Below are 23280 nucleotides of genomic sequence, written 5' to 3'. Positions count from 1 at the left end.
GCAGTTCCCCTGTGACCCTATCCTTAGGACCTTCTACCATCATAGGTTAAAATACCGGAACAGTAAATCCTTCCCCTTTTACCCCCGAAACAGTAATTGACCGTGTCGACATTTCTACCTTCTTTGTTTTAAAATTCAGCGATGACCGTGCTGCCCCCGTATCTACTAGGAAGACTGCCTCTTCCCTACAGGGTCCCACCTTCAAGTTTATCAAGGGTTCCTGGTGGGCCCCCGAGGGCAGGAACCCCTGACACCCTATTCTTCATCAAAATTCATAAGCGGAATTGCCCTTTCTTCCCTTTGTAGATAAGGACACTCCCGCTTAAAATGCCCTATCTTTCCGCAATAATAGCATCCTGCCTGTGGAGACTTCCATCTCTGCCCCTGTCACCCAAACCCTATATCAAATGCTCCCCCTTGTCCTCTCCCTGTCCCTCTTCCTCTCTGTCCGACATGCTGCCACCCGCTGCTCCGGTTGCTCACTATTGGTTCCATTCTTTTCTTAACTACCTCATCAACCGTAGCTACCATCATTTTCGCCTTCTGTTTTTGTCTCTCATCCTCCCTCTTTACAAACACTTTCTGTGCCTCTCTCAACAATTCATCTAATGGTTTTTCACTCCACCCTTCTATCTTCTCTATCTTTCTCTCTATGTCTGGCCATGCTTTTGCCACAAAATGTACTTTCAAAAGACCTTGTGCCACTGGGTCCTCCGGGTTCATTCCAGAATATTTCGGCATGGAGTCCCTTAATCTTTGCAAGAAAGCTGTGGGAGTCTGATCGTTCTCCTGTCTAACTTCAAAGGCTTTAGTCAAATTCTGTGACTTCGGAACTGCCTCTCTTATTCCTTTTAGAATCAAGTCTTTCAATTCCCTCATTTCTTCTCTATACTCCAGGTTTTGGTTTTTCCCACTGTGGGTCTTTGAGGGGAAACTTCACCTCTCCCTGTCCAGCATCCCCATCTCCAATCGGGTGTTCCCTGTCCTATATTTTAATGGCAGCTCCTCGTATAAGTCCCCTTTCCTCCCCAGTAAATAGTCTATTCAAAATAGACATTAACTCAGCCTAGGTATACAGACTGGGCCCCAGAAATTGATCAATTTGTTCAGACAACCCCACCGGATCCTCAACCAGGACCTTCATTTCCTTTTTAAATGTTCTGACCTCCCCACTGGTGAGGGAGGCATTTACAAACCCAATCTCTTTGTCCCTATTGGTACCTCCCGAAGGGGATAAGTCGTTACGTTCTTCCCCTTTTTCTTTTAAAAGAAATATTGCAATATTTCTAGCTCCCCATAAATTCAAACACCAATTCATCAATTCATGCTTGACTAACCTTTAAAGCCTGTTCCTAACTTATAAATATATTTATATATTTACGTTCATTTCTTCAGTATTTAATATTTAAAATGCAAAATGCATACAGTTCCCAATTTTGAAATTCACTGTAATTACCCAGTTTTAGTCCTGTAATTTAAATCCAAAATTAGTATTCTTAAATAGTCCTGACCAATCATTGCTCAATTACAATACTATGGGTCGTAAAATAATCAGAGCTGCCTTAAAAGAATTTGTCTATTCAAGTTTTTTTTAAAAAAAAACTTCTAATGCATGAACAATGGCTGAATCCAAGGTCACGGATATTAACCATAGAATTTTGTTTTTACTACAATCTAATGTTGAACTGAAACTTCAACTGTCCTCCATAAATCGCTTTTATGTAAAGATAAAAGAGATTAGTTAGAAACTGATCGTAAGGCAGTCATGATCTGTAAAAAGAACAGAAGTTATCATTCTTTTTTTTCTTCATAATCTCGATAGAATCCTTAACCTTAAAAGAAATCATGTTAAGTTTCCATAATAAAAATCAGATTCAAAACAGTCCTGGAACTCAAGCTCCAGGGAATTAAACACAAACATTCAATCACCAACAAACAAATGTTCACTCAAACCAAATCAGAAAGGGTTAAACTTCCTACCAGCTGTACAGCTCTTTTCATTCTCTCTCTCTCTCTCTCTCTCTCTCTCTCTCTCTCTCTCTCTCTCTCTCTCTCTCTCTCTCTCTCTCTCTCTCTCTCTCTCTCTCTCTCTCTCTCTCGCACATTGACATAAATTCAGATATTTACAAACCCAGTCTTCGTCCGATCTGTACTTTGGCCAGAAGACAGCGGGACGAAGAATGGATTCCTTAGTCCATACAAAACAACAGTATTTAATCATCTTTCTTCCTTGTACAAGTATTATTTTGCCAATTCCACAACATCCTGCCCAAAGGACTTTCTGGAAGTATGTTGTAAGGGACCCCGCCTCCATTTCCATTGCCTTTTCCTTACTTTGTTTTCCCAGAGGCTTTTTCCTCACCCACAGCACAATCCATATTGAGTTCCTTCGTTAGGCCCTTATTAACTACTAAAACTCAATCCCGGCCACCAAGGCAATACTTAAAAGTCAATTTTCTTACCTTGGTCTGTGCACAGAGTTGCCTGGCCCCTTTTTGCCGTATTGTCTATCAACCTCCTATCACTGTCTGATTCAGATGTCTCTCTTATAGGATTCACACCAGTCACCCAAGGGAGCAGACCAAACCGGGACACGAGACCGCTCCTCTATGGGGAACAGGACGCGTCTTCCCAGTGTCCAAGGCCAGTCACTCCCCCTGGCGGTGGAAGAAAATCCCGGACAGCCCCCAATTGTGAGAAACAAAAGCTCACTCTCTTCAATAATTTCAGTCCGAGACCAAAAATTTGAACCAGTAGAGCCGTTTATTTGTGTGGGATATAAATGAATTAATGTTATTTCTGCAAGTATAAATTCTGATACAGAATAGGAATGAGAAAATACATATTCAGCAAAAAGAAAGCATGAGACATGAATACAGAACAATGGTGGATATATGGGCAAACAGGAAAGCATCTGTTTCCCCTCCTCAAGACACAGGAACTAACCCTAATCAAAGAGGTCAAAGTGGCCTCTGGATGGAAATAGATGCTGATAGAAGAAAAGATATGCCTAATCAATAACCTACGGTACACTGACGTCAAACACCCTTATGGGAGTCAGAGATAAGAGTTTGTCACGGACAAGACAGGATAAACAGAAGTTTTGTGATCAGTCTTAAGGAAATGAGTGACGTAAGCGAAGCAGGGAACAGACAATGGAATAAGGAAAAATATGGGGATTCAAACTGTATAAATTTCGAGAGTTTGTTGGATTTAGTGTGTATTTTGTCATTACCTTACCTGGTAATGAGACAAAGCACCCACCTATAGGTGTATAAATAAATGGCGGATTCAGATATTTGTCTCGGACTGAAATTATTAAAGTGAGTGAGCTTTTTTTTCTCACAATTGGGGGCTCGTGTCCGGGATTTTCTTCCATCACCAGGGGGAGTGGCTGGCCTTGGACACTGGGAAGACGCGTCCCGTTCCCCATTGAGGAACGGTCTCGTGTCCCGGTTTGGTCTGCTCCCTTGGGTGACTGATGTGAATCCTATAAGAGAGACATCTGAATCAGACAGTGATAGGAGCTCGATAGAAAATACGGTGACAAAAGGGGCCAGGCAACTCTGCACAGACCAAGGTAAGAAAATTGACTTTTAAGTATTGCCTTGGTGGCCGGGATTGAGTTTTAGTAGTTAATAAGGGACTAACGAAGGAACTCAATATGGCTTGCGCTTTGGGTAAGAAAAAAGCCTCCGGGGAAACAAAGTAAGGAAAAGACAATGGAAATGGAGGCGGGGTCCCTTACAACATTCCTCCGGAAAGTCCTTTGGGCAGGATGTTGTGGAAATTGGCAAAATAATACTTGTACAAGGGAGAAAGATAATTGAATATTGTTGCTTTGTATGGACTAAGGACTCCATTCTTCGTCCCGCTGTCTTCTGGCCAAAGTACAGATCGGACGAAGACTGGGTTTGTGAATATCTGAGTTTATATGTCAATGTGCGAGAGAGAGAGAGAGAGAGAGAGAGAGAGAGAGAGTGTGTGAGAGAGAGAGAGAATGAAAAGAGCTGTACAGCTGGTAGGAAGTTTAACCCTTTCTGATTTGGTTTGAGTGAACATTTGTTTGTTGGTGATTGAATGTTTGTGTTTTATTCCCTGGAGCTTGTGTTCCAGGACTGTTTTGAATCTGATTTTGTTATGGAAACTTAACATGATTTCTTTTAAGGTTAAGGATTCTATTGTGATTATGAAGAAAAAAAAAGGAATGATAACTTCTGTTCTTTTTACAGATCATGACTGCCTTACTATCAGTTTCTAACTAATCTCTTTTATCTTTACATAACAACGATTTATGGAGGACAGTTGAAGTTTCAGTTCAACATTAGATTGTAGTAAAAGCAAAATTCTATGGTTAATGTCTGTGACCTTGGATTCAGCCATTGTTCATGCATTAGAAGTTTTTTTTAAAAACTTGAGTAGACAAATTCTTTTAAGGCAAGCTCAGATTATTTTACGACCTATAGTATTGTAATTGAGCAATGATTGGTCAGGACTATTTAAGAAAACTAATTCTGGATCTAAATTAAAGGACTAAAACTGGGTAATTACAGTGAATTGCAAAATTGGGAACTGTATGCATTTTGCATTTTAACTATTAAATACTGAAGAAATGAACGTAAATATATATAAATATATTTATAAGTTAGGAACAGGCTTTGAAGGTTAGTCAAGCATGAATTGATGCATTGGTGTTTGAATTTATGGGGAGCTAGAAATATTGCAATATTTCTTTAAAAAAAGAAAAAGGGGAAAAACGTAACGACTTATCCCCTTTGGGAGGTACCCATAGGGGACAAAGAGATTGGGTTTGTAAGTGCCCCCCTCACCAGTGGGGAGGTCGGAACATTTAAAAAGGAAATGGAGGTCCTGGTTGAGGGTCCGGTGGGGTTGTCTGAACAAATTGATCAATTTCTGGGGCCCAGTCTGTATACCTGGGCTGAATTAATGTCTATTTTGAATATATTATTTACTGGGGAGGAAAGGGGACTTGTACGAGGAGCGGCCATTAAAATATGGGACAGGGAACACCCGATTGGAGATGGGGATGCTGGACAGGGAGAGGTGAAGTTTCCCCTCAGAGACCCCCAGTGGGAAAACCAAAACCCAGAGCATAGAGAAGAAATGAGGGAATTGAAAGACTTGATTCTAAAAGGAATAAGAGAGGCAGTTCCGAAGTCACAGAATTTGATTAAAGCCTTTGAAATTAGACAGGAGAAAGAGGAGACTCCCTCAGCTTTCTTGCAAAGATTAAGGGACTCAATGCGGAACTACTCTGGAATGAACCCTGAGGACCCAGTGGCACAGGGTCTTTTGAAAGTACATTTTGTGACAAGAGCATGGCCAGACATACAGAGAAAGATACAGAAGATAGAAGGATGGAGTGAAAAATCGTTAGATGAATTGATGAGAGAGGCACAGAAAGTGTTTGGAAAGAGGGAGAGGACAAGGGGGAACATTTGATAGAGGGTTTGAGCGACAGGGGCAGAGATGGAAGTCGCTACAGGCAGGATGCTATTATTGTGGAAAGATACTTTAAGCGGGAGTATCCTGATCTACAAAGGGAAGAAAAGGCAATTCCGCTTATGAATTATGATGAAGAATAGGGGTGTCAGGGGTTCCTGCCCTCAGGGGCCCACCAGGAACCCTTGATAAACTTGAAGGTGGGACCTTGTAGGGAGGAGGTAATCTCCCTAGTAGATACGGGGCAGCACGGTCATCGCTGAATTTTAAACCAAAGAAAGTAGAAATGTTAACACGGTCAATTACTGTTTCAGGGGTGAAAGGGGAAGGATTTACTGTTCCAGTATTTGAACCTATGATGATAGAAGGTCCTAAAGGTAGGGTTACAGGGGAACTGCTGTATATCCCTGATATAGGAAGTAACTTACTGGGGAGAGACCTAATTATCCTTTTAGGACTGGAGATTGAAATTCAGGAAAAAGAATTAGTTGTACAACTGGCAATATTGACAGAGGATGCAGAGAGAAAGATAGACCCTATAGTATGGGCTAGAGAAGGGAATCGTGGAAAACTACAGATCCCTCCCCTTTTAATAAATTTAAAATGGAAAGGGGACGTTGTCTGTGAACGACAATATCCTATTTCCATAGAAGGTAAACGGGGACTGCAGCCAGTAATTGAGGGACTGATTAGAGATGGTTTGTTGGAGCCATGTATGTCTCCTTATAATACCCCAATTATACCAGTGTGGAAATCTGATGGAACTTATCGATTGGTGCAGGATTTGAGAACATTAAATCGAATAGTACAGGTCAGGCACCCAGTGGTGCCAAACCCCTACACGTTATTAAGTAAGATCCCTCATGATCACAAATGGTTTAGTGTGATAGATTTAAAGGATGCCTTTTGGGCTTGTCCCTTGGCGGAGGAAAGATTTGGTACTATCCCCCTATGAAATCTTATTTGAATTACCTTATCTGGGAACGCAGGGAGAATTGCCAATTCCCGAAACTAAAGATTTGTTTTTAAAGAAGTATATACTGGGCTTGTCCTCCTCTTTATCTTTCCTCAGAAAACCGTGTCTATTGGCACAGACTCCGCCCCTTGAATTTGCTGTTCACCCCATCCGGCCGGGTGATTGGATTTTAGTAAAATCATGGACAGAGACTAAATTGCAGCCGGACTGGGAAGGGCCATATCAGGCTCTTTTGACTACCGAAACGGCAATAAGGACGGCGGAGAAAGGCTGGACTCATTACACTCGGATCAAAGGGCCAGTGGACCCTCCAGTTGAGGAAGAAGTCTGGACGGCCGAATCAATGCAAGACCCGCTCAAACTCAGACTAAAGAGACTTTGAGTAATTGACTATACAGTGGCGACGCGAGCGCGGGATTATTTCTGTAAAATTGTATATTAAGCCTTTTTGTGTTTTAGCATAATGATCAGAATACTGGGAATGCTTAGAGTAATGATGCTAGCCCTCTTGGTATTAGGATTTTGTCACATATCATTTTCATATGTATTATTAATGGTTCCTGAGTCTGATAATCCACAAGTAATAGACACTGATATGTAGCTTAGTAAATTGTGGGAATGTAGCTAATCAGAGACAATACCGCAACTCAGAGATACATCTTAAGTCCTATGGGGATGGCCTCGGGGATGGTACCTGGTATAATGGTCTTGTCACAATACACCGGGCCCCCTTTCGACCAGCACCAATTGTCCCGATAAAAAGTGTAACCCCATATATTTAACGATAAGAAAAACCACATGGCACGAAGCAGTTTTGGGAGGTGGCACTTATGAGGTACAATTAAATGAAACATTTGGGATTGAAATGAAAGCAAATGGGAAGGAGTTTTTGGGCTGTTGTTTTCGAATTAGCAAAGGACAGGGAAAAATGGGTAGAATTACTGGGTAATGAGATACAACCTTTCACCCCTCCCAATGATCCTACAGTAGTAAAAATTATAGAGGTAAAGGATTTGAAACAGACCATCGAGATAGAGACTGGGTAAGGGGATGCAAATGCCTGGGTTGAATGGGTAAAGTATACTGTAAAAAGTCTGAACAAAAGCAATTGCTATGCATGTGCCTCCGGTAGGCCAGTGGCCCAGGTGGTTCCCTTTCCGCTCGGGTGGAAGCGAGACAGGAAGGGCATGAAATGTATGATAGCCCTGTACCAGGATGAGACTGCATGGAATGATAGGAATTGTACCTCCCTATCTCTGATGTTCCCTCCCTTGGAGGAGAAAGATGCAAAAGTTCCCCCCACATTTTCCGCCACAGTTGGAAATCACACGTCATGTGTGCACAGGCGAGGTACGAGTCGGTCGAGACATTTGGGGGAGCTGAAAGTATGTACAGAGATTAAGAATGTTACCGAAACGGAGAAGGGAGGGAACTACTCAGCATTAAAGGTTCCCCGAGCGGATCTGTGGTGGTACTGTGGAGGAAAATATTGAGACCCACCCTACCTCCGGATTGGAGAGGGATGTGTGCAATTGTACAATTGGCAATTCCATTTACCTTGGAATTTGAGAAGGAAAAGATAGTAGGGAAAAAGGGAAGGGGTAAGAGATTACTGTTAGATACTTCTTTTGATGACAGGATTTATCTTGATTCGGTAGGAGTCCCTAGGGGAGTACCTGAATTCAAAGCTCGTAACCAGATTGCAGCAGGCTTTGAGTCAGCTCTCTTTTGGTGGGTAACAATTAATAAAAATGTAGACTGGATAAATTACATTTTTTATAATCAACAGCGATTTATAAATTATACAAGAGAGGCGGTTAAAGGAATATCAGAACAGCTTGATGCGACAAGTAGGATGGCATGGAAAAATAGAATAGCCCTTGATATGATTTTAGCAGAGAAAGGGGGTGGTGGTTTCTATCCTTACTTCCCTGATAGTAGTAGTCGGGGTATTGGTGGCCATTGGCTGTTGTGTCATACCCTGTATACGAAGGCTCACCCAGAGGCTGATTGAAACAGCCGTGATGAAACGAATGCCCCTGAGGGGAATCAGACAGAGGAACTTTATCAACTAAATAATAAGGAGATGAGTGAGACTAAGATGGATGAAATCTCTGAAATGATGCTTGCGAATTTTGGGAACGGTGTTAAAAAAAAAAAGAAAGAGACAAAAATGCAGAAGATAACAGATTGTAATGAAAAGAAAAAAGGGGAAATTGTGGGATATAAATGAATTAATGTTATTTCTGCAAGTATAAATTCTGATACAGAATAGGAATGAGAAAATGCATATTCAGCAAAAAGAAAGCATGAGACATGAATACAGAACAATGGTGGATATATGGGCAAACAGGAAAGCATCTGTTTCCCCTCCTCAAGACACAGGAACTAACCCTAATCAAAGAGGTCAAAGTGGCCTCTGGATGGAAATAGATGCTGATAGAAGAAAAGATATGCCTAATCAATAACCTACGGTAGACTGACGTCAAACACCCTTATGGGAGTCAGAGATAAGAGTTTGTCACGGACAAGACAGGATAAACAGAAGTTTTATGATCAGTCTTAAGGAAATGAGTGACGTAAGCGAAGCAGGGAACAGACAATGGAATAAGGAAAAATATGGGGATTCAAACTGTATAAATTTCGAGAGTTTGTTGGATTTAGTGTGTATTTTGTCATTACCTTACCTGGTAATGAGACAAAGCACCCACCTGTAGGTGTATAAATAAATGGCGGATTCAGATATTTGTCTCGGACTGAAATTATTAAAGTGAGTGAGCTTTTGTTTCTCACAATTTGTACACTTGCAAGTGGGTGCAATGTCTAATGCCAGGTAAGGCAATGACAAATACACACCAAATCCAACAAACTCTCGAAATTTATACAATTTGAATCCCCATATTTTTTTCTTATTTCAATGTTTGCCCTCTCCTCCGCTTACGTCACTCATTTCCTCAAGACTGATCCCACAATTTCTGTTTATCCGGCCTTGTCCGTGACAAATGCCTATCTCTGGCCCCCATAAGGTTGTTTGACGTCATCTCACTGCAGGTCACCGCTCGGCATATCCTTTCTTTATTAGCATTTATTCCTCTCCGCAGTCCACTCTGACCTTTATGACCTCTTTAATTAGGGTTTGTTCCTGTGTCCCCACACAAGTGGGAAAACAGATGTTTATACAGGCCTCTCTTCACAGCATTTTATCTAGTGCCTGTATTTCTACCATTGTTTTGTAATCACGTCTCATGCTGACATATCATTTTAAACGGATTATATATTTCCTCATTCTTTCTAAATCAGCTCTCGTCCGAAACAATCCCAAACTAATGTGAATTCATTTACTCTGTATCAGAACTTATAATTGCAGAAATAACATTAATTCACCTATATCCCACATTGGGCTATCAATTTTCTTTGTTCTTTATTACATTTGCCTTCCTAACTGCCAACTGAACCTGCCTGTTAACCTGAAGAGAATCCTGAACTCGGACTCCCAAGTCCCTTGGTGCTTCAGATTTCCGAAACCTTTCCCCATTTAGGAAACAGTCTCCGCCTCTACTTTTCTAATCCCATTGCATACCCTCCCACACTGTCATCCATCTGCCAACCAAACTTTAATAGGATCCTGAACTCGGACTCACCCCCCGAGGACCTTGTTTGTGCTTCAGGCCTGGCAGCATCTGTCAACGTTTCGAGTTCTGGGCAGCCGTCCTTCGGGAGAGTGGCCTTTGGTCTTGATATGCCGTCGCACAATTTCTTGTTCACTCCCACCTCTCTGTCTGTGTGTATTTGTCATTATTATTGAGTTTGGCGAGTCCCGGAGCCGGCCCTGTTGTTTCTCTCTCCTGAAAGGGTTGTCCCTTTAAAGAGTCTTTCCCCTGAAGCAGCTGCTAACGGTCACTTGGGGCACGAGGCGGCCGTTAACCGCCATCTCGCGCGGGGCCTGAAGCTAAAATGGCGCCGGGGCCACGCGGGAAGGAAAAGCGCCGAGGGAGAGCGGACTGTGTCAACATGTCCCGTTCCCGAGGGTCAGGATGGTGGTTATTAGGGGGTGGAGGGGGACAGGAGAGATTCCCCGTCCCAGTGAGGCACTTTGTACAAACCGTGAGGTCTCTTTCCGTTTCCCTCTCTCTCTATACATCTATCTCTGTAACTGTTTGACTGTCCATGACTTGCTTTAACTCTCGATGTTGATTAATGTCGATGACTCTGTGATCTTGTGTTTCTCTCTGACTCTCTATCACTGTTTCTTTATAACGTTCTGTCCCTTTGTCTCTCTCTGTTTTTCCCTGCCTCTCTATGACCCTCTGTCTCTCCCTGACTCTAGTCGGAGTACCGTTTGTTGTTAAACACAACAACAGTTCCTGCCTTAGAAAAGTGCCTAACAGTTTAGTTTAATCACAGGCATCCCTGTGTCAGTCCTAGAGCTGAATGCCCACCTGGAAATTAGGTAATGGAGGGAGACATCACCTCGTTAAACCGCTAGGTTCGACCCCAATTCAATATATTTTCTGTAAAAATGGTGAGGAGATTTACTGGGAATACTCCAACCACTGCAGAACCGTACACACAATCATCAACATCAGCAAAAGTCAAGAGGGCAATTAGCACTGTGCTGTTTCTAACCAGCAGGCAGGGTCTCTCCTGAACAGCAGATATATCGCCATTTCAGTGATCGGTGAGTTTTTAAGCATTTGTATACAAATCAACATTATCAGAGGAATGTGATAGCACTGGGGGAGCATGCAGAGGGAAGTTTACCAGGATGTTTCCTTGGGAACTGGAGAGTTTCGGTGATGGAGAGAGAGATTGGACAGACTGTAGTTGTTTTCCTGAGAGCAGAGGAGATTGAGAGTGTGGTGACATGACTGAGATGTATAAAATGAAGAGGGGTGTAGATAGGGTAGAGAGGAAGAAACTTTTCCCCCTTTGATGGAGGGATCAATGACTGGGGGAGGGGCATACGTTGAAAGTAAAGGGCAAGAGGTTTAGAGAGGGATGTGGCGGCAAACATTTTCACCCAGAGGGTGGTGGGGAATCTGGAACTCACTGCCTAGAAGGGTGAGAGAGGCAGAAATCCTCATCACATTGAAGAAGGATTTAGATGTGCACTTGTGATGCCAATGCTAGAGTGAGATTAAGTGGTCCTTGAAGTTTCACTTGAATTTTCCTGCAGAAATAGGGGCTTGAATATGGTGAATAGCCAAGGTTTTTTTCTGCAGGACAGGGGAGTCCAAAACTAGAGGGCGTTGGTATAAGGTGAGAGGGGAAAGATTTAAAAGCGACCAGAGGGGGTACTTCTTCACACAGATGGTGCCTGTTTGGAATGAGCTGCCAGAGGAAGTGGTAGGAGTGGGTACAATAATAACCTCTAAAAGAGATTTGGAAAGATACACGAATAGGAAAGATTCAGATGGATATGGGCCAAAGGCAAACAAATGGGACTAGTTTTGTCAGTGAGGCCTGGTCAGCATGGACGCGTTGGGCCGATGGGTCTATTTCCATGCTGTATGACCCGATGACTGGGAAAGTTGTATTAGAGAATTGGTTGCTTTTGACTGGTATGGATTCAGTTGGCCGAAGATCTGTGCTGTAGACCTGAGTCTACAATTACTTGTTAAGCAATCCATCAGAGAAAGGTAGGAGCTTAGGGAGGCTGATGGTAACACCAAAGATGTTCATCGTAGTGTAGGGTTGGGGTTAGTGATGGTAACCCACAGGATGTTGACATTGAGATGGGGGTGGGGACAGTGACAATAACCCTCGGGACGTTAATAGTGGGGATGGGGACAGTGACGGTAACCCTCAGGATGTTGATAGTGGGGGTGGGGACAGTGACGGTAACACCATTGAACATCAACTGGCAATGGTTGGATGATTTGGCCATCCATACTTAACACAAACCTTTTGAAGTATAGATTTTACAACATAGGGAGACCTTGCAATGATGTGAAATCTTGCTTGTTTTATTTCTCCTTTCCATCAATTACTATCCTGTCATCAAAGATAACAACATCTGTGAAAAAAGAGACAATTTCAGCGTCTGATCTTTTATTTCTTCTTTGTCTTGTTTTGTTCCAGTTCCTGTTGCTGGGAATTTCTTTACCCCCAGAGCCAATAAAAGGGAGATCCTGATTGGCAGTCATCTCGTTCTAGAGTGTGTACTGAGCCAAGGTACTGGACCTTACTTTCAACGGTACTTTCAACAGAAAGCCTTAAACAATGCCAGTGGGAATTACAACTCGAGCTCCGACAGGACAGAGCTGGCCATTCAATCTTTCCAGTCCCAGCACCAAAGCTGGGACTGGAAAGTGTCTCTTGATCAACAAGTGACCAGTAAATTCATCAACCTCACGATGCCAGGTAATCCATTCTTCATCCATGATCTGTGCTCATTCTTCACTGGGGTTCTACTAAAGACTTGACATGAACACTCTTTAAAACAAAATTGCCTCAGACACTCCGTCTCGCAGCATCTGTGGGGAGAGGGAGAGAGACAGACAGACAGAGTTAATGTTGCAGGTTATAAACACAAAGGGCTGAAAAAACTCAGTAGGTCTGGCAGCAGCTGTGTGAGGAGAGAGAGAGTGTGTGTGTGTAACATCCTTGCTCAGATAAGGGAGACCTTCACAGTGAGACGATTAAAGTCCAGGAGCAGGGATGGCTTGCGACAATTGGACAGGGTGGAGAACTGTGTGTGCAGTTTGGGGTCTACTTATCTGAGAAAGGACATTGTTCCTATGGAGGGAGTGCAGCAAAGGTTTCCCAGAGTGATTCCTGGGATAGCAGGACTGACTGGTGGAGACAGATTGGATTGGTTAGGATGATATTCACTGGAGTTGAGAAGAATTAAGGTGGAATCTCACAGAAATCTATTAAATTTGAACAAGGACGAGACAGAGTAAACACAGGGAGGGTGTTCCTGGTGACCAGGTGGAGAATCCAGAACCAGGGTGACATTGTCTAAAGGAGACTTGACAAGACTGAGATGGGGAGAAATGTCTTTACCCAGAGAGTGGGGAGCCTGTGGAGTTCTCTGTCACAGAAAGCAGTCAGGGCCAGTACACTGAATATTGTTCAGGAAAGAATTGGATTGAGTTCTTTGGGGCTAAAGGGAGAGTGCGGGGAGGCACAGGATGAAGTTGGGTGACCAGCCATGATCCCATTGAATGGGCGGAGCAGGCTGGAGGGGCCGAATGGCCTCCTCCCAATGGTATTTTCGATGTTTCTCTGTGAATGGCCCAGTTGCCACTGACAGATGGATGACACGGAAGCTTTGCCTCAATTATATGTAGGCAGTGAAAATGAGGGACAATAATTTACAGTGTGGATGCAGAGTGCTCTTTTGAGTTCAGCATCAAATATTCTGGGTTGGATTGGTGGGATGTTGTTAATGAGAGGCTGCACAGCAACAGTGATGTCACTGCGATGGTGAGGGTTTGGTGTGAACTTTACAGACACGAAGGTTATCCTCCAAATGAACGGGTGTTGTCAGGGGAACAGGAAACAGACCTTCACTCCATGTGATGTTCAAAAGTGGCTGGATTTTAGTTTTGAGATGGTGAAAACTAAGTACACCAAACTGCTATCTGTTTCGGAGTCATCTATAATCAAAAAAACAATAAGCGACACAGTGGCTCAGTGGTTAGCATTGCTGCCTCACCGCACCAGGGTCCCAGAGTCAATTGAGTCACAGAGTCAGAGATGTACAGCATGGAAACAGACCCTTTGGTCCAATCCATCCACGCCGACCCAATCTATTCCTACGGCGAGCCGATATCCCTCCAAACCCTTCCTATTCAGATACCCATTCAATGTTGTTATTGTACCAGGGTCCACCACTTCCTCTGGCAGCTCATTCCGTACACGTACTACCCTCTGTGTGTAAATATTGCCCCTCAGGTCTCTTTTATATCTTTCCCCCTTCACCCTAAACCTATACTCTTTAGTTCTGGACTCCCCGACCCCATGGAAAAGAATTTGTCTATTTATCCTATCCATGCCCCTCATAATTTTGTAAACCTCTATATCCTCTATATGCACCAGGGAAAACAGCTCCAGCCTGTTCAGCCTCTCCCGATTGAACAAATCCTCCAACCCTGGCAACATCCTTGTAAAGCTTTTCTGAACCCTTTCAAATCCTTCTGATAGGAAGGAGACCAGAATTGCATGCAATATTCCAACAGTGACCTAATCAATGTCCTGGACAGCTGCAACATGACCTCCCAACTTCTATACTCAATACTCTGACCAATAATGGAAAGCATACCAAACGTCTTCTTCACTATCCTGTCTGTCTGCGACTCCACTTTCAAGGAACTATGAACCTGCACTCCAAGGTCTCCTTGCTCAGCAACACTCACGAGGACCTTACCATTGAATGTATAAGTCCTGCTAAGATTTGCTTTCCCAAAATGCAGCACCTCGCATTTATCTGAATTAACCTCCATCTGCCACTTCTCAGCTCATTGTCCCATCTGGTCAAGATCCTATTGTAATCTGAGGTAACCTTCTTCGCTGTCCACTACACCTTCAATTTTGGTGTCATCTGCAAACTTACTAACTGGACCTCTTATGCTCGCATTCAAATCATTTATGTAAATGACAAAAAGTAGAGGACCCAGCAACGATCCTTGTGGCACTCCACTGGTCACAGGCCTCCAGTCTGAAAAATAACCCTCCACCACCACTCTCTGTTTTCTACCTTTGAGCCAGTTCTTTATCCAATTGGCTAGTTCTCCCTGTATTCCGTGAGATCTAACCTTGCTAACCAGTCATTTAGGTATGGCATCCACTTCCCACCTTGGCAGAAATGGCCACATCCTGTTTAAAATACAGAGAAATACCCTTTGTCAGGGTCAAGTTTTGGCTTGTTCAAATCATGTGATTTGCCAAGAGAAATTGGTCTGTATAATGACCCCAGATATTTATAGTTCCTCCTGTACACTCTGTCTTTCAGACAAAGTTTGTTATTCTCATCCATTTTCATAGAATCATACAGCACAGAAATAGGCCTTTCAGCCCAACTCGCCCATGGCGACTAGTTTTCCCAAATGCAACGAGTCCCGTTTGTCTGCATTTGGCGCATATATCTCTAAACTTTTCTTATCCATGTACCTTTCCCAATGTCTTTGAAATGTTGTAATTGTACCTGCCTCTACCACTTCCTCTGGCAGCTCATTCCATATACACACTGCCCTCTGTGTGATAGGTTTGCCTCTCAGATCTCTTTGAATCTTTCACCTCTCACCTTTAACCTATGCCCACTAGTTTTGGACACGCCTACCTTGGGGAAAAGACCATACGTATTTACCTTTTCTTTGCCCTTTGTGACCTCTATAAGGCCACCTCTCAGCCTCTGATGTTCCAGGGGAGAAGAGCTCCCAACTTATGCAGCTTTTTCTTATAACTCAAACCCTGTAGTTGTGGTCACATCTTTGTAAATCTTTTCTGTACCCATTCAAGCTTAAGAACATCCTTTCGACATCAAGTTGACCAGAACTGTGCGCAGTATTCTAAAAGTGGCCTCACTATATCCTGTACAATTGAAACATGATGCACCAACTTCTGTCGTCAGTGTTCTGACCAGTGAAGGCAAGCATGCCAAAACCCACCTTCACCAGAGTGTCTAGCTGCAATGCACATTCAAGGAACTTTTTGTTTGGAGGTCTTTTTGTTTGGAAACACTGCCCAGACTTGTGCTATTAACAGTACAACTCGTGCCATGGTTTGCCTTACCAAAATGCAACACATCATATTTATCTAAATTAAACTCCTTCTGCCATTCCTTGACCCACTGGCCCAGTTGATCAAATTTCCATTGTACTCTTAGATAACCTTAGATAACAATGCCACCAAATTTGGTCCTGCTCCTATCTGCTACGTTTCTGTGTTGACCTGTTTTCAGGCTGATCAAGTGGAGCAGCAACCACCCTGCATCACATATGCCGCCTTGAGGCACACAGATACAGGAGGGATGAGGGACCAGGTTAAGAGAAAGCGGGAAATGCTTATGCCAGCCATCCATGGACATCGTGAGACAGCACAGAAGGAAGTCTGTGAAGCTTCACAAATCGATCAATAACAATCCTACCTTCCAGCAAATAAGGAAGAGAAGGCAGAGCAATGTCACACTTCTGCGACCAGGCTAGGCTTTGTCTCAATTCACTCAGCAAGATGTCAGTTCCAAAGATGGACTTGTTTTGAGAAACCATCTGAATAATTGTGTCTCTCCCAACCCTCAATGTGTCAGTTTATCCCACTGTAGTACAATCTAACTATTGATGGCAGAGATTTTAAGTTTTATGCTGTTCACTCCTAACTTTAGCATCCATTTGATTTCCTGGCAAATGGGTCCAGGCAGAGGAGCCAATGAATTGAATGCATTCTCCATCTTTTCTTGAAATTGTGGTGGAAATAACTTGCTTTCCTGCCCTATCTTCATTGCCCTCTAACTTCATGACTGTCAATACACATCCAACTCTCTTTTCATACCTCACATGGAATCTAGCTCCATCATGATCCCAGGCTGTGCAATCCAAAATCCTAACAATTCTGAGTAAAGACATTTCTCCTCAACTCACTCCTCGCTCTCTTGCTGACAATCGTGAAATTGTGACCCCTAGTTACTGAACATGCTAACTAGTGGTAACAAAATATTCTTCTTTCCCCTACCAAAATTCTTCATAATTTTGAACACCTCCATAAGGCTCTTCTCTTAATCTTCTGTGCTCCAAGGAAAAGGAGCCTGATATCACTAATCCTTCCTGCTATGTAAAATTCTTCATTCCTGCTATCATTCTAGTAAATCTTCAGTGAATGCTCTCCAGAGCTTGAAGTTCCTTCCTTAAATAAAGTGCCCATTACTGAACACAGCTGTGATCTGACCAATGATTTGTAGAAATGTAGCATTACTTCCTCAGTTTTATACTCGATGCTTCTATTTATTTATAACCACTAGGATCCTATCAGCCTTCTTCACAATGGTTTCAGCTTGCCTGGCCAACTTCAGAGAACGATACACGTGAACCCCGAGGTCCCTCTGTTCCAGTGCTACCTTCAAAGACGTACCATTGACCCTGCATTGTTGCTCTGTGTTTCAGGTAGCAAAATGCATTACCTCACATTTCTCTGCATTGGAATTCATCTGCCAGATTTCTGATCATTTGGCCAAATTGTCAATCTCCCTGTGAAGTCACTCAGCATCATCCTCCCAATCATTCATCTCTCTGGGTAGTATCAACTGCAAATTTAGAGATTATATCTTCAACACCAATTCCTAATCATTTATATAATCAATGTAGTTATCAATGTGTACTTGTCAGTTCCTTTTATATGCATATAACTATCAATCTCTACCTGTCCATTTCCCCTATGTGAATGTGTGTTTACCAGTCTGTTCCTTCTGTGAATTGATCCTGTCAATATTAATCTGTACTTGTCAATTTTTCCTATATCAATATGTGAATGCAGTTACCAATCTATGCTCCTCAATCTCTGCCTTGTCAATACGTGAATTCAAATATAGATTTCTACCTATCAGATCCCCTTTAATGAATGTGAACACTGCAGTTACTAACATGTACCTGTGAGGTTCTGCTCTGTGAATATGCGTGTCGTTGTCAGTGTACTTGTCAGCTTACGCTGTGTGAAACTGGGAGTGTAGTTATAATTCTGTTCCTGTCAGTTTTAGTTTTGTGAATTCGAGTATAGTTATTAATCTGTCCCTGACAGTTACTGCAATGCGACTGTGTGACTGACTTAAGTTAACAGAAACTGACCGACAGAGAGTGATAGTCATCCATTTGCATCACATTAACTGTGTCGTCATCTTTTGTTTGTCTGTTTCTGCAACATGAATGAGTGTGTAGTTATCAACCTGCACTTGTCAGTTTCTACTCTTGTGTGTCAAAGTGGAAGCTAGTAATATTCTCTGTGTCTGTGTGATACATTCTGTGATAGTTGTTATGAGAGTGCTGAGACTGGGTCTTAATCTTTTCTGCACTTTGTGATTTTCTTTTAGTTGACTGTCAGTCTGTCGGGGTGGATGGGGGAGTGAGGGTGATGGCAGAAGGGAAATTGCTTTGATCTGAGAACCATTTTGAATCATGGTCACACATTTCCTGTTTGGGGAGAGAGTCTGGAATCTGTGGTATCACTGAGACATTTAGTTTTAATTTGTACCCAGACATTGTTGGTGTTTTTTTGTGAAAGAGTTTTATTCTGCATGTCAGTTCATTTCTGTATGATATTTTTTAGACCATATGCAACACAACAGCATGTCATCTCCTTTCTCACCAAAATCTGAATCACTGATATGGTACATCTCAGAAGCAGACCATTCAGCCTATTGTGCCTATACTAGGACATTCTCTTATGCATCAGTTCTGCAGTAATTGTTGGGAATGTGAACTTTATCGACTGATTGTCAATATCTATATAGATATTGACAGGGAGTGGGAAGAGGAGTGCAGACAGGAATCATTCCTGAAGAAGGGCCTGTGCCCGAAACGTCGAATCTCCTGTTCCCTGGATGCTGCCTGACCTGCTGTGCTGTTCCAGCAATAAAGTTTCAACTAATTCTACACTAGGCATTCTAAGAATGTGAGTGTTTTCTAGGTTTGGGTTGACGGAACTGGTTCTCAACTGCACGGAGTTGGAGAGAGATGAAAAAAGTCCCCATTTAAAGCGTTTTTTTTTTGTGTCTCGGATTGAAAATGTCTGTCTTGACCGTGGGATTGATATATTTCTGAGAAATTGATTGTTAACTGTGGGCCCAGAGACCGTTCTGTAAATGTGTGCTTTGCAAGTGCCTGAGGGGCACCAGTATCCTTGGGGGGAGGTTTGCTAGTGCTCTTGGGGGGGGTTTAAACTAACTCTGCAGGGGCATGGGAACCCAGATTGTAGCTTCAGGGTGCAGGGCCTGGAGTGTAGGGAGGTTAGGAACATGGCATCAATTTCCAAGGAGGGTGCCTGTAAACAGGAAAGTGGCTTGAAGTGTGTATACTTCAATGCAAGAAGTATACGAAATAAGGTAGGTGAACTTGCAGCGTGGGTTGGTACCTGGGACTTCGATGTTGTGGCTATTACGGAGACATGGCGAGAACAGGGACAGGATTGGCTGTTGCAGGTTCCAGGATTTAAATGTTTTAGTAGGGTCAGAGGTGGGGGTAAAAGAGGGGGAGGTGTGGCATTGCTTGTCAAAGATAGTATTACAGTGGTGGAAAGGACGATGGATGAGGACTTGCCATCTGAGGTAGTTTGGGCTGAGGTTAGGAATAGGAAAGGTGAGGTCACCCTGTTAGGAGTCTTTTACAGGCCTCCTAATAGTCCTAGAATCATTGAAGAAAGGATAGGGAAGGTGATTCAGGAGATGAGTGACAGTAATAGGGTGGTTGTTATGGGGGACTTTAACTTTCCTGATATTGATTGGGAAAGCTATAGCTCAAGTTCGTTAGATGGGTCAGTGTTTGTTCAATGTGTGCAGGAGAGTTTCCTGACACAATATGTAGACAGGCCAACAAGAGGTGAGGCCATACTGGATTTGGTTCTGGGTAACGAACCAGGCCAGGTGTTAGAATTAGAGGTAGGTGAGCACTTTGGGGATAGTGACCATAATTCGGTGATTTTTACTCTCGTGATGGAGAGGGATAAGTGTGTACTACAGGGCAAGAGTTATAGCTGGGGTCAGGGAAATTATGATGCGGTGAGGCATGACTTAGGATGTGTGGCTTGGAAAAGTAGACTCCAAGGCAAGAGTGTAAATGATATGTGGAGCTTGTTCAAGGAGCAACTATTGAGTGTCCTTGATAATTATGTACCTGTCAGGCAGGGAGGAAAGGGTCGTGCGAGGGAGCCGTGGTTTAATAAGGAATTGGAATCCCTTGTTAAATGGAAGAGGGCGGCCTATCTCAAGATGAGACGTGAAGGTTCAATTCGGGCGATTGAGAGTTATAGGGTAGCCAGGAAGGACCTGAAGAGAGAGCTAAGAGCAGCAAGGAGGGGACATGAAAGGTCCTTAGTCGGTAGGATTAAGGAAAACCCTAAGGCTTTCTATAGGTATGTTAGGAATAAAAGAATGACTAGGGTAGGAATAGGTCCAGTCAAAGATAGTAGTGGGAAGTTGCGTGTGGAGGCGGAAGAGATTGGGGAGACACTGAATGAATACTTTTCTTCAGTATTTACTCAGGAACAGGGCATTGTCGTCGATGCGAATACTGAGTCACAAATAAGTAGAATGGATGGCTTTGAGGTATGTAGAGAAGAGGTGGTGGAAATCCTGGAAAAGGTGAAAATAGATAAGTCCCCTGGGCCTGATGGCATTTATCCTAGGATTCTCTGGGAAGCAAGGGAGGAGATTGCAGAGCCATTGGCCTTGATTTTTATGTCCTCTTTGTCTACAGGAGTAGTGCCAGAAGACTGGAGGATAGCAAATGTGGTTCCCTTGTTCAAAAAGGGGAGTAGGGATAACCCTAGTAACTATAGGCCGGTGAGTCTCACTTCTGTTGTGGGCAAAGTCTTAGAGAGAATTGTAAGGGATAGGATTTATGCACATCTGGATAGGAATAATGTGATCAAGGATAGTCAGCATGGTTTTGTGAAGGGCAGGTCGTGCCTCACAAACCTTATTGAATTCTTTGAAAAGGTGACGAAGGAGGTTGATGAGGGGAAAGCGGTAGATGTGGTATATATGGATTTTAGTAAGGCGTTTGATAAGGTTCCCCATGGTAGGCTACTGCAGAAAATACGGAGATATGGCATTGAGGGTGAGTTGGAGGTTTGGATTAGGAATTGGCTGGATGGAAGAAGACAGAGGGTAGTAGTTGATGGCAAAGTTTCTTCATGGAGTGCCGTCATTAGCGGTGTTCCGCAAGGATCTGTTTTGGGACCATTGCTGTTTGTCATTTTTATAAATGACCTGGAAGAGGGGTTAGAAGGTTGGGTGAGCAAGTTTGCGGATGATACGAAAGTCGGAGGAGTTGTTGACAGTGAGGAAGGATGTGGCAGGTTACAGCAGGATATAGAGAAGCTGCAGAGCTGGGCAGAAAGGTGGCAAATGGAATTCAATGTAGCTAAGTGTGAGGTGATTCACTTTGGGAAGAATAACAAAAAGATGGGGTACTGGGCTAATGGTCGGATACTTGGTAGTGTGGATGAGCAGAGGGATCTTGGTGTCCATGTACACAGATCTCTGAAAGTTGCCACCCAGGTAAATAGTGCGGTGAGGAAGGCATATGGCGTACTGGCTTTTATTGGTAGAGGAATTGAGTTCCGGAGTCCTGAGGTCATGATGCAGTTGTATAAGACTCTGGTGCGGCCGCATCTGGAATATTGTGTGCAGTTTTGGTCGGCATACTATAGGAAGGATGTGGAGGCACTGGAACGGGTGCAGAGGAGGTTTACCAGGATGTTGCCTGGTATGGAAGGAAGATCGTATGAGGAAAGACTGAGACACTTGGGGCTGTTTTCATTAGAGAAAAGACGGTTTAGGGGTGACTTGATTGAGGTGTACAAGATGATTAGGGGGTTAGATAGGGTTGACAGTGTGAACCTTTTCCCGCGTATGGAGTCGGGTATTACAAGAGGGCATAGCTTTAAATTAAGGGGGGGTAGATATAGGACTGAAGTTAGGGGTAGGTTCTTCACTCAGCGAGTCGTAAGTTCATGGAATGCCCTGCCAGTAGCAGTGGTGGACTCTCCCTCTTTATGGGCATTTAAGCGGGCATTGGATAGGTATATGGAGGATAGTGGGTTAGTATAGGTTAGGTGGGCTTGGATCGGCGCAACATCGAGGGCCAAAGGGCCTGTACTGCGCTGTATTCTTCTATGTTCTATGTGACCATGTTGCTGCACTTTTTATTTCGGAGTATTGCAGTTTCACGAAGGGATTTAGGGCATTTCTCTGTCTCATACAAATGCCTGTTAACCAGCAACTGTTAGCATGCTATATGTGTGGCACTTTAATTTTGTATCTGTCCAGTCTTTATTTATATATTTGCCATTAACTCAACATCTGAGGCTCTGGTCCTCTGTGTAATAGTCAATTAGTGTTACTTCAAGACAGGTTTTATTCTGTATCCACCAAACACTGATGTGAGCGATAAAACGTTACACTATTTGCATGCCACTTGGAAATGTTCCTCCAATCTGTGCCTATCCATTTCTGGGATGTAAAGCATTTTTGTTTGCTCTATTTCACAGTCTTTACATGTCAGTATGTTACTGGACTGTAACTCAAACCTTCTAAAGTGTAACCTGTTGTTTTTACTCTGTAGGTGTCAGTCATTAACATAAGAATGTATCTCATTTAGTATCTACAATTTTGAGTGTGACCACACACCACTTTGGACAGTCTCAGGTAGGACTCCGTCCCCTCCACACCCATATTCTTTGAATATCAGCTTCTGCGAATTGAAAGTAAGTTTATATTTATAACTGCAGCGTTTGGTAAGGGGAAATATCTTGTACATTGCAGAAATTGGCAAGAACAATGTTACGAGTGATCCCAAAATGCATCACCTCACATTTGCCTGGATTGAACTCCATCTGCCACTTTGCCACCCAACTGTCCAGTCTATCTATATTCTCCTGTATTCTTTGACAGTCCCCTATGCTTTCTGCTACTCCACCAATCTTCGTGTCATCTGCAAACTTGCTGATCATACGAACAGTGGCTCCGGCACTGATCCCTGTGGAACACCACTAGTAACCTTTCTCCTTTTCAAGAAACTACCTTCAACTACTACTCTGTCTCCTGCTGCTCAACCAGTTTTTTATCTGCCTGGCTGGAACACCTTGCACACCACGTGACTTCACTTTCTCCATTAGTTTACCATGGAGAA

The 23280-nt window shown here is 43.2% G+C and overlaps 1 protein-coding gene and 2 long non-coding RNA genes across 4 annotated transcripts in view; 2 read left to right on the top strand and 1 right to left on the bottom strand.

Moving 5' to 3' along the window:
* The window catches only part of LOC148135536 (histone H4), a 57883-nt gene extending 55201 nt beyond the window's left edge, over positions 1-2682 (bottom strand). For both annotated transcript variants that reach the window (XR_015755023.1, XM_087984527.1), the window contains exon 1: positions 2463-2682. The gene's annotated coding sequence lies outside the window, so the exon portion shown is untranslated. The remainder of the gene's footprint in view (positions 1-2462) is intronic.
* A 99-nt stretch (positions 2683-2781) lies between these two features.
* LOC148135535 (uncharacterized) lies at positions 2782-9182 on the top strand. Its single transcript, XR_015755064.1, has 2 exons — positions 2782-3580; positions 6536-9182. It is a non-coding gene; the product is annotated as an uncharacterized LOC148135535 (long non-coding RNA).
* Positions 9183-10420: 1238 nt separating this feature from the next.
* LOC148135534 (uncharacterized) lies at positions 10421-19783 on the top strand. Its single transcript, XR_015755024.1, has 3 exons — positions 10421-11117; positions 12521-12802; positions 16347-19783. It is a non-coding gene; the product is annotated as an uncharacterized LOC148135534 (long non-coding RNA).
* Positions 19784-23280: the final 3497 nt, after the last annotated feature.

Source organism: Chiloscyllium plagiosum, unplaced genomic scaffold (genome assembly GCF_037043375.1).
Source record: "Chiloscyllium plagiosum isolate Xiang-an unplaced genomic scaffold, Cpla_swu_hap1 HiC_scaffold_49, whole genome shotgun sequence".
In the NCBI taxonomy this organism is placed as follows: Eukaryota; Metazoa; Chordata; class Chondrichthyes; order Orectolobiformes; family Hemiscylliidae; genus Chiloscyllium; species Chiloscyllium plagiosum.
This window is presented reverse-complemented; position numbering and strand designations above follow the sequence as displayed.